At 32.0% G+C, this 9,731-nt stretch overlaps 1 long non-coding RNA gene across 14 annotated transcripts; it reads left to right on the top strand.

Moving 5' to 3' along the window:
• Positions 1-3,960: 3,960 nt before the first annotated feature.
• LOC146923236 (uncharacterized) lies at positions 3,961-8,741 on the top strand. Of its 14 annotated transcripts, none has more exons than XR_015012789.1 (10): positions 3,961-4,039; positions 4,236-4,415; positions 4,523-4,561; positions 4,975-5,038; positions 5,654-5,733; positions 5,869-6,176; positions 6,301-6,383; positions 6,822-6,939; positions 7,956-8,042; positions 8,365-8,741. It is a non-coding gene; the product is annotated as an uncharacterized LOC146923236 (long non-coding RNA). The 14 variants fall into 14 exon arrangements; XR_015012785.1 differs by having other exon boundaries at positions 5,845-6,176; XR_015012792.1 differs by lacking the exon at positions 5,654-5,733 and adding an exon at positions 4,774-4,844 and having other exon boundaries at positions 5,789-6,176.
• Positions 8,742-9,731: the final 990 nt, after the last annotated feature.

Raw genomic sequence — 9,731 nt, 5'->3', positions numbered from 1 at the left:
TTATTTTGATGAGAATTGGTGATTTTAGTTAGGAGAAAGATAAAGACAATCAAAAAAACTCAAAGTTACTCAAGTGGAACATGGGCAAATTGTGATGTCCTAAAATTGCTGGTAGGACTAATTAAGATTCCCACAAACCAGCGAACAATTCTTCTATAAACACAATCCCAAATAAAAAACATTTAGACACACTCACATCAAATAAAAAAACTAAAATAATTTCATCACATCAATCAACATCATCTAATTTTATTCTCTTTTAATTTTTCATTTGATATAATTCTGCTCAAATATTCTTTAGTTGGCGTTGTGCCCATAAAAAGTTTTCTCCAAAAGAAACATAGTTTGTTAGGGAACAACTTATTTCTAAACACTCAATTATTTCGACTTAATTTTTTTTTAAATGACTAAATGTATCCCTTGATAACTCTATATCACACATTTTAAAAATAATTTATTTCTTTAATCATAATTATCCCACTTATGATATTTCTTTCTTTTAATTGTGGGGTTTGCACCCACGAGATGACAAAGAAGACACTTCTATAAGGTTTGGTGACTTGTCTTACATAAGCACAATATTCCAATAAAAAATATTTAGGCATATACATAAATGAAAGAAATAATAATTAAAAGAGACATAGTATATAGTCACATAATTTTATATTATTCAATCATTTTTTTCTTTTAACTTTTTTATTTGTTTATGTGCGTAAATATTTTTTATTTAGGGTTGTGTCAAATAATAATTTCTCCTATTGGTCACTTCCTCTCTCTCTTTTTCCATCATCACAAATGATGTAATGAATTAGTGAGTTTGATCCCTTTTAATTACCTAAAACAACCTCATAGAAAACACTTTAAGAATAACTACCATTATATCACTAACAATGGTGGACATGGATCCTCTCCGGTGAATGAAAGGTATAGTGGAATCTCATAAAAGACCAATTGAAAGATTAAGATTTACATCGGACATCCTCTGTGTAGACTCAATAGCTAACACGTAAGGGTGTCATATGAGAGATGTAATACATATTGGTCTCACCATTTTATGCAAGATTTATTTATGAAGTGCGAGATCCACATAGATTTCATTCAATAAAAGAAAAAGTTTTACAGAGTGTTAAAAAGTTAGTGTTCATAACACTTCTTTATATCATGTATAGTGTATACATTCGTTGATTGTAAATTTGAATTGATTTATGAACGTGTTAATAGATTTTGTATTTTTTAACTTGTGCCTTAACTTTATAGAGCACAAGTTAGGGTGACCTTTAATTTATTTATTATGAAACATTTGTCAAGAATATAATCTTTTTCGAGTAAACCACCAAATTGGTCCTTGTCTTTGTACCGAATTCTCAAATTGGTCCTTGACTGTATTAATAACTCAAAATGGTCTTTGTCTTTGTCAAAACGTTCTTAGATTGGTCCCTGACACTATCACTTGTTTTGCATTTTAAGTCATTCACGTACCAAATAAGATCCAAAAGGCATTATGTCATTAACCACTAAATAATATCCAAAAGACATTGAGCTATTAACACTCAAAATACAAAACAACTAATAGAGTCAGAGACCGATTTGAGAAACATTTGACAAAGACATGAACCATTTTGAGATATTAATAGAGTCAGGACCAAATTGAGAATTTGATACAAAGACAGGGACCAATTTGATTATTTACTCAATCTTTTTCTCTCCATCGATCTATGATTGAAAATCTACTTTACTTCACAAATTCAAATTGTAGCATTCAGTTGAAGTTTTGCAACAAGGTTCCTCACCGTTTTCTATATTTTTGAGATTGTGATTTGTGAACCTAAATCCCATCACTGTTCACTGCCATATAGGGTTATCCAACAAGAATGCATTCATGGTTGAGAAGCTGCATCAGTAGCTTCCAAAGAATAAAACTTAAATGGGGTTATCTATAAAAAAAGTTCCCAAAATAAAAACGACAAACTTGAATGTATAACGCACCTACAGCATCTATACACGTGGTTGTTAGGATTTGCTTGGGGTGCCATATCTTAGCCAAAGCAAACAATGTAATAATTTAGTCATAAAATATATGTTTGATCTTTTTCGTGTAATTCAATTTTTTAAGCAAATGAATAAGCTTATCGATCTCTCTCTTCACCCCTCTCATGATGGAAGCAATAATTTATAGGATATCCCCCACTAACACAACAATTATAATGTCATGGGAGGACCGTGATTAATTGATGAAGGGATTACCTTAAACAAACATATATTATATTTTCCTTAAAAAAAAAACATATATTATATTTATATAATAGCATTTGCCTAATCCTAGTCACATATCAAATCATAAGAGGGAATCATATCATGTGCAAAAGATAAGATGAGGTTTGGATATGCCTATGAATTATGCAACATGATAAAGGTGACAGTTTATGAGAAAAAAATTGATTTAATTTTTATTTTTTTAAAGCCAAAAATTTATTCGTAATAAAAAGAAAAGAGTACATAAACACAGTGGCGGATCTCTTCAGTGGCCGGCGGGGGCCACGACATCCCCCAGGTTTTGCTTATATAGTATATTAGATGTAATTTGTCCAACAAATACTATCCGCTTCATTGGTTGGGGGGTGCCAACAATGTGGTAAACGTCGCAGGTTCGACACCTGCATGGCTTCTTTTTCACATATTTATCTTATCTTAGAGAAATGATATTTTGACAACCACTTTTTGACAACTTTCTCTCTCATACTCACATGATATACATGATATTGTTATCCTCTCTCTTCCTTTTTCTCTCTCCATTGTTTTTGACCAATAAGAAGTGAGAAAAACAAAGTTGTCATCAAATGGATGTCAAAATATCATTACTCTTTATCTTATTTATCTTTTACTTTTACAAACTGTATTTAAAAAAACGATTTTGATGGGTGGGATTCGAACCCACATTCTCCTGCTCCTTTCAAACAATTCATACCACTAGGCCAGTTATTAACTACTGCTATTGTTTGAAACCATTTAATATATATGTCATAGAAGTTTGGCACCCCCAAAAATTTAAGTCAAGATCCGCCACTGCATAAACATGAGGTGATATAAATAAAATTCAAGAAAAAAGAATATAATAAAAAGGTAAAACAAGAAAAAGAAAAACAGGAAATTGGATTTATAAGAAAGAACCACTTCCAGGGGCGGATGCATGTTGGAGCTATGTGGGACTATAGCTCCACATGCTTTTCCCTATTTTTTTTATTTTTAGTAGATAAAACACATATAACATACACGCACGGTAGCAACCGCAAATGTTGAACATGTTTTTTCAGCTATGAAAGTTGTGAAGAGTAACCTATGTAATAAAATGAGTAATCAGTGGTTAAGATATGCTTTATTAACAATTACCAATGATGTCATTTTATCTCATTTTCAACAAATGGATATGAGATGATTTTCATTGTAATGTATTGTATCAAACAATGAGGTAATAATATTTGTCGATTAAAAAAAATTGTTTGTATTATTATTTATTTAAAATTTTAGCTCCACATGTACCTAAAGTCTGGATCCGCCCCTGACCACTTCCCTCAAAAAAAAAAAAAAAAGAAAGAACCACTTTAAACGGGTTATTGAAAATGCATAGCATATGCTCCATTCTTAAAAAAATAATGCATATGCTCCTGCTTTGATCCAAGAGCATATCATGAGCAACTAGAAAGCTCCTGAAATTTTTGAACAATCCCTTGAACCCAGCTATGCATTCACTGAATCGTTTATATTGCTATTACTTTATACACCGGAAGAAGCACTATCGTTGGGATTAAGAATCTACTTATTCTACCAGAAAAAAGAGTCCCTTTATATTTCCATTTTTGCCCTTCATAAGGGCATTCAGGTAATTTCTTAATTGCTGAAATTTGTTTGTTGACACCTCATACAATTCCTGCTATATATTTGGTGATTAACAGCATTCTTTCCATTTCCTTCCTCATTTCTCTCTGTTCTCCACAACAACCAGTTCTCCACAACAACAATTGCTTTTTCATCATCATTCAAGGTAAAAAAAAATTTCTTTTCTTTTGATCAATGCATGTTTAGGTTTTTCATCTTTTCATCAATCTTCATGAGGATGTTTCAAATTTCTTAAATTTGATTCATTACCCCCAATTTGCATTTCATCTTGATTATTAGATTGTGAATTTTTGTTGGGTTTGGTGGATTTTGGAAGAAAGTTAGGATTTTTATTGGTTCAGGTGAAAGAATCTGTGGAGAATCAATCAATTTGGTCATTTTCCTTCCTCTGTTTGAATTTATCTACAATCAAGGGCTGAATTGAAAATTTAAAGGTGATTTTATCATGGATCATGTGATTGGTGGAAAGTTTAAACTTGCAAGGAAAATTGGGAGTGGTTCTTTTGGAGAGCTCTATCAAGGTTTGGTCATCTTTATTCCTTTTTTTTTTTTGTTTTTAATTCATTTATTTGGGTACATTATTGTTTTGTTAATATTAACATGTTGATTCTATTGTTTCTTATATCAGCTTAATATACAAACTGGAGAGGTGGCGGCTGTTAAGCTGGTATGTGAAGTTTTCTTCAATCATTTGACTCATTTTTATTGTTGAATTCTTTCATGAATTTCTAGAATTTGGTTGATGTTTTTTTCATGGTGGTTCTGGATGTATTTTTAGGATACTATCTTAACTATTTAGGGTCAATGATGACTATAAATTTAGGTGGATTTATTGAGTAAAATTCAGTATCCAAATATAATTTCTTTACTCGATTGTAGCATTAATGGAGACATGAGATTTATTGTGTATGAGTTAATGCAAAATAGATCCTTGGAAGCTCTATTACATGGTAATGTTTTGTATTTGATGCTGATTTATATATACATATACATAGTAGAAGACATTTACAACTCTCACTTGCATAACATTCTAAACTCAGTTACATTTTTCTTTTTCTTGTGCAAAATTTTATGTTGAAGGACCATCTCATGGCTCAGGATTGACTTGGCATATGAGAATGAAGATTGCTCTTGACACAACAAGGTGAACTTCCTTAAGAGAATCTCTCTTCAACATGTCAAATCTCTCTCCCACTTTTGTACTTTCATGCAATGTAGTTAAGGCTATTTCAGTCACAACTTTAACTAAGTATATAAAATTCAAAATTACATGTGACATACCAAAAACTATGTTCTGTTTATTTTTTTATTGTGGACAATGGTGTTTTTGGGATGTATGCCATTGTGATTTCACTCTTGATTTCAAAGCTAGGAAGTGAACTTGATTTCATTCAAATGTTGAATTGTTGTAACAGTTTCTTTTGACAGATTGGTGTGTCTTTTTTATCAATGCTTTATTAAGTTTCAATCATAGATCCCAGGAACATAGTTTAGCTATCACTTGTGATAGATTTGTAACTTTTGCTTGCTCTCTTTGCAACTTGCTTTACAATATAGTATGGATAGCACTTATAGTCTTCATGTGAGTTACCAATATCCAAAGATATTTTTACTTGCTATGTGTATTGCAAGTTCTGATATGAGGCTATTGAATTAATGGTAAAGCAATAGGATAGTTTGTTTTGGTTTCTATGGATTATTACTAAATTTTTTCTAATTGTAGCATAAATAATGCAAATTACTTTGTTTATTATTGCAGTCTTGGACTGTTGTGGCAGAGAATTTACCTGACGATCATTCCCATCAAAATCTTCAGAAAATATTTGCCGTAGTTGGGAGGTGGATTTCCTCACTACACCTTCTGTTTAATTATATAAATTTCACATTTTTGCAGTTTCTTACATCGGTAACTTCTGCATTTGCTCAATTGCTTTGGGAATGATCATCAAGATTGTTGTCATGTATCGTATTCAGCGCCGCAAGTATAGGAGTGGAATTGACAATCTATTGGTGCTTCTCATTGGAGGGATTCCTATTGCAATGCCAACAGTTTTGTCAGTTACAATGGCTATTGGTTTACATAGGTTGTCTCAGCAAGGTGCTATCACAAAGAGAATGATAGCCATTGAGGAAATGGCTGCAATGGATTGTTTTCGTTGTCAGGCTCTGAATCCACAGGATCCAACCTTAGTATAACTGTTGTTGGAGCATTTGGAGACCTAGCCAAAGAGAAGATTTTTCCAGCACTCTTTGCCCTTTTCTATGAAGATTGGTTATCTGAGGTCTGAATTGTGATAGTATTCAGTTTAATTCATCAGCTTGAACATCATCTAAATGAGTTTCTGTAGATGATTTAAATGTTTGGAACAATATATCTAAGCCTCTATAGTTGTAATGTTTATGCAGAGTTTTATTGTGTTTGGATATGCTCTGACCAAAATGATAAGGAACATGATTAGCCAGACTTTAACATGCAGAATCGACAAGAGGTAAGTGTTATAGTAGCAATTCTCTTTGAAATGAAAGTATTTGTACAAAAGTTGCTAAAAAGGTCATATAACTAACTATTCATGATAGTAGAGGGAAAACAAATTTCAGGTTTGAAAATAAGAGTTGTCATTTTGACGCAATTTGACAGCAAATTGTAATATTCATTATCCATCCACTGAACATGATTGATTGCATATTTGAAGTTGGCTAACCATCCAAATTGATGTTGATATTTGATATTAAATTTGTGTCATAATGTCATTTCACGAAAAATCAACAGGTAATTGGCAAATATTTAACAAAATTCTTTCACCTTTTTTAAGTCGTTAGTAAGACTCATCGGTATCAGTTCACATTTTTCATGTTATTGTGGCAGCATGATGTAAAACCTTCTTTCTTACTTTTCCCATATATTGATGAGTTCTTTTGAATTGTAGGGCAAATTGTGCAGATAAAATGGATCCATTCTTGAAAAGATGCTTTAACCATTCTGGTCTGTACAACTCTGAGGAAGTTGAAGCCTTTTCTGATGAATATGTTACTACCGACAATCAGGTCTATTTGTGATGTTCTGCATTTAATGAAACTCTTAGATCTAATTGTTCAATTTTTCAGTAACTTGCCAACATTTTTGGGTGGTAATTGCACATGTTTTTATGAACTTTGATATATTTCAAGACATGGAATGTATAATAGAAACAGTGGCGCGAATCCTTATAATGGATGCATAATTCTAATTGCAGAGTAATACAGTTCTTTCATTGCTTTTAACTAGGTAGAATTATACAGCAGCACTGCATATGGCAGACAAAATATTTCCCACACATGATACTCTTATAATCAGAATTGAAAATCCTTATATAGCATGAGCATGTAGACCAGTAGTGATTGTATGTAGCATCCGAAATGTATATTTCTGCCTACTTGAAGTCAGTTGATAGCTACTTTTTCTGAATTTGGTTCACACATCTCTGACATTATGTTAAATTTTTTTTCATTCATTCATATAGTAAAAATATCTGCTTTTACTCTAAGTGAATGAACTTTCAAAGAAAGTCCTTCGAAACCTACCACCTTCAACAGGTTTAGCTTGCTCTTCATTGATAGTTTTTTGGGATATGTACTTTGGATTGATGATATAGAGTAGATGAAGTTGATTGGGATAAAATATGGTTACACCCTTCCTTTAAAATCTAACAATGGAATGTTAGCTTATTCCACCTCATTTTACTTTACTCTCATATTGCCATGGTTAATGAATTGAGATCTTTTGATCAATGGTCTGAAAATCAATTTGTTTCAAGTGTCTCCCTTAATGTAGAGGATATTTTTTGGGTGGTTTATTTTGGAAAATATTGGAGAGTTGGTTATGACCACTTTAATTAGTGTTTTTTCTTTGTCTATGTTGTTTCATGGTTTTGAGTTATCTTTTAAGGTGGCAATTTCTGTGATATGTAATATGCATCTCTTTACATTATATTTGATGAGAGTTGATTTGATTGTATAATCTAGGCTTATATTCAAAATTGAGTTCCAACTCTATCTTATAAACATGCTTCTTTAATTAACAGGTCTTTGAATAAAGATAATGCTTGACCGCTTATGGGACTTTTATAGACGTGGATGTTCTTCATGAGAAACTGTCATTGAGAAGTTAGGTAAGTTCTAATTGATTGAGCATTTAAGGCATTTGACAATATTTAAGATGCGCCAACTTTTTTTTTTTTTTATGGATTGTAGTGGTCCACAAAAGTTCCATCAATACTTACAATTTATGAAGTCATGAAATGAGATAGTAGTACGATGCAGAAAACTTTTTTTGCAACTTTTTTTGCCTAACACATGCCTTATACATAGACTTTTCTGTGTATATTTAAGACTAGAGGAAATACATCATCAATAAGAGGTCTTAGTTATGTTTGCATTCATTATATTTTCCATTTGGCATTCCTATTAAATTAGTTTCTGCCTTTTTCACAGATTGATCACTCTGTGGTAGAGAATTTTAGAGGAGAAGGGAAGGCATGCATCACATCCAGAGTTTATCCTACATTGGCCATCAATGATAAAGCACTATTTATTATGCTTTCAATAATGGAACTACTGATGTGAAGATCACAAGATTGAGTGCTTGGAGCATGAAGAAAGCACAATTAAATGGAAACTTATAAGTAGAAACTAGGAGTGGAATACTGGATTTCATATAGTGACAGTTCATTTTGAGCTCTTCTATTCGTGTCTTGAAATATCATCAATGTAACACTATCTGTTGTTTAACATGGATGTCATTTTATAAATTACAAATTTGATAAAATAAAATAAAAAATAAAAAAGGTGTGGGATATCGTTTGTCGTGACTTTGTCTATCTGTTTGAAGCTTTTGAAAACAGATTTTTGAAAGTCTAATTTTCCATTTTTCTGAATAACTATGATCAAATCAAATCAACTAATAAATTTAGCGATAATCACATCATGATATCTACTGCTGTTTGATTTTGTAGAATGTCTAAAGAAAGATTATAAGATAGCTTGAATGGTATTATGAGAGTTGCACAAAAAGTATGATTGGGAATCTTATGATTTCATTGTTGTCGACGTCGTTGATTTGTTTATTGCATTTCCTTAATAGTTGTCGGGACCTTGACAATTTTCAAGCTCAGAGTCACAGTTTCAGTCAGAATTTGAGTCAGGGTTCAACCTCTTCTCAACGTACTTTGTATGACGATTTCTCCAATCTGTCTCAAGTTAGGCCAATAGCTGAATTTAGAAATTTGGTCAAGGTCGGTTTTGTTTATACACAAAGATGTAACCATGTATGTAAGGGTATAATCGGCGATTTGACAGCAAACGGTTTTGTTTATACACAAAGATGTAACCATGTATGTAAGGGTATAATCGGCGATTTGACAGCAAAAACAAATTTGCTCAAGTATGAAGTATGCTTTTATTTCTCTATATTAAAATCTATTCGTTCTCTCCTTTTTAGTTTATAAACCTGTGAATTTGACAGTTTATCGTTTTAATAGCGACTCAAGTTGAAAATAATAATAAGTTTTAGCACTAATTTTTTTATTAAAAATACAATATTTAACCCATGCTCTCAACATTATTTCAGAGAGGCTTTGGATTTGTACTGGCCAGGACATGTGAGCTTGAAGCTGATCTCGGTTGGTATTATCAAGCCTGCACCAAGAGTGCGTCGAGGGTTACCACTGCGGCCGGACAATCTACTGTGACAAATGCAAAATGCCCCGGAATGTTGTTCCTAGGTAAGAAGCTATAGAATAACGGTTTATATACATACTATTTGTTTGGTTGTTTGTTAGATTGCTCATTGAGGAGTTTAA

Source organism: Medicago sativa, chromosome 5, assembly GCF_051527215.1.
Source record: "Medicago sativa cultivar Bolivia chromosome 5, Bolivia_mono, whole genome shotgun sequence".
NCBI lineage: Eukaryota > Viridiplantae > Streptophyta > Magnoliopsida > Fabales > Fabaceae > Medicago > Medicago sativa.
The sequence above is the reverse complement of the archived record's forward strand: the minus strand, read 5'-3'. Positions and strand labels throughout refer to the sequence as shown.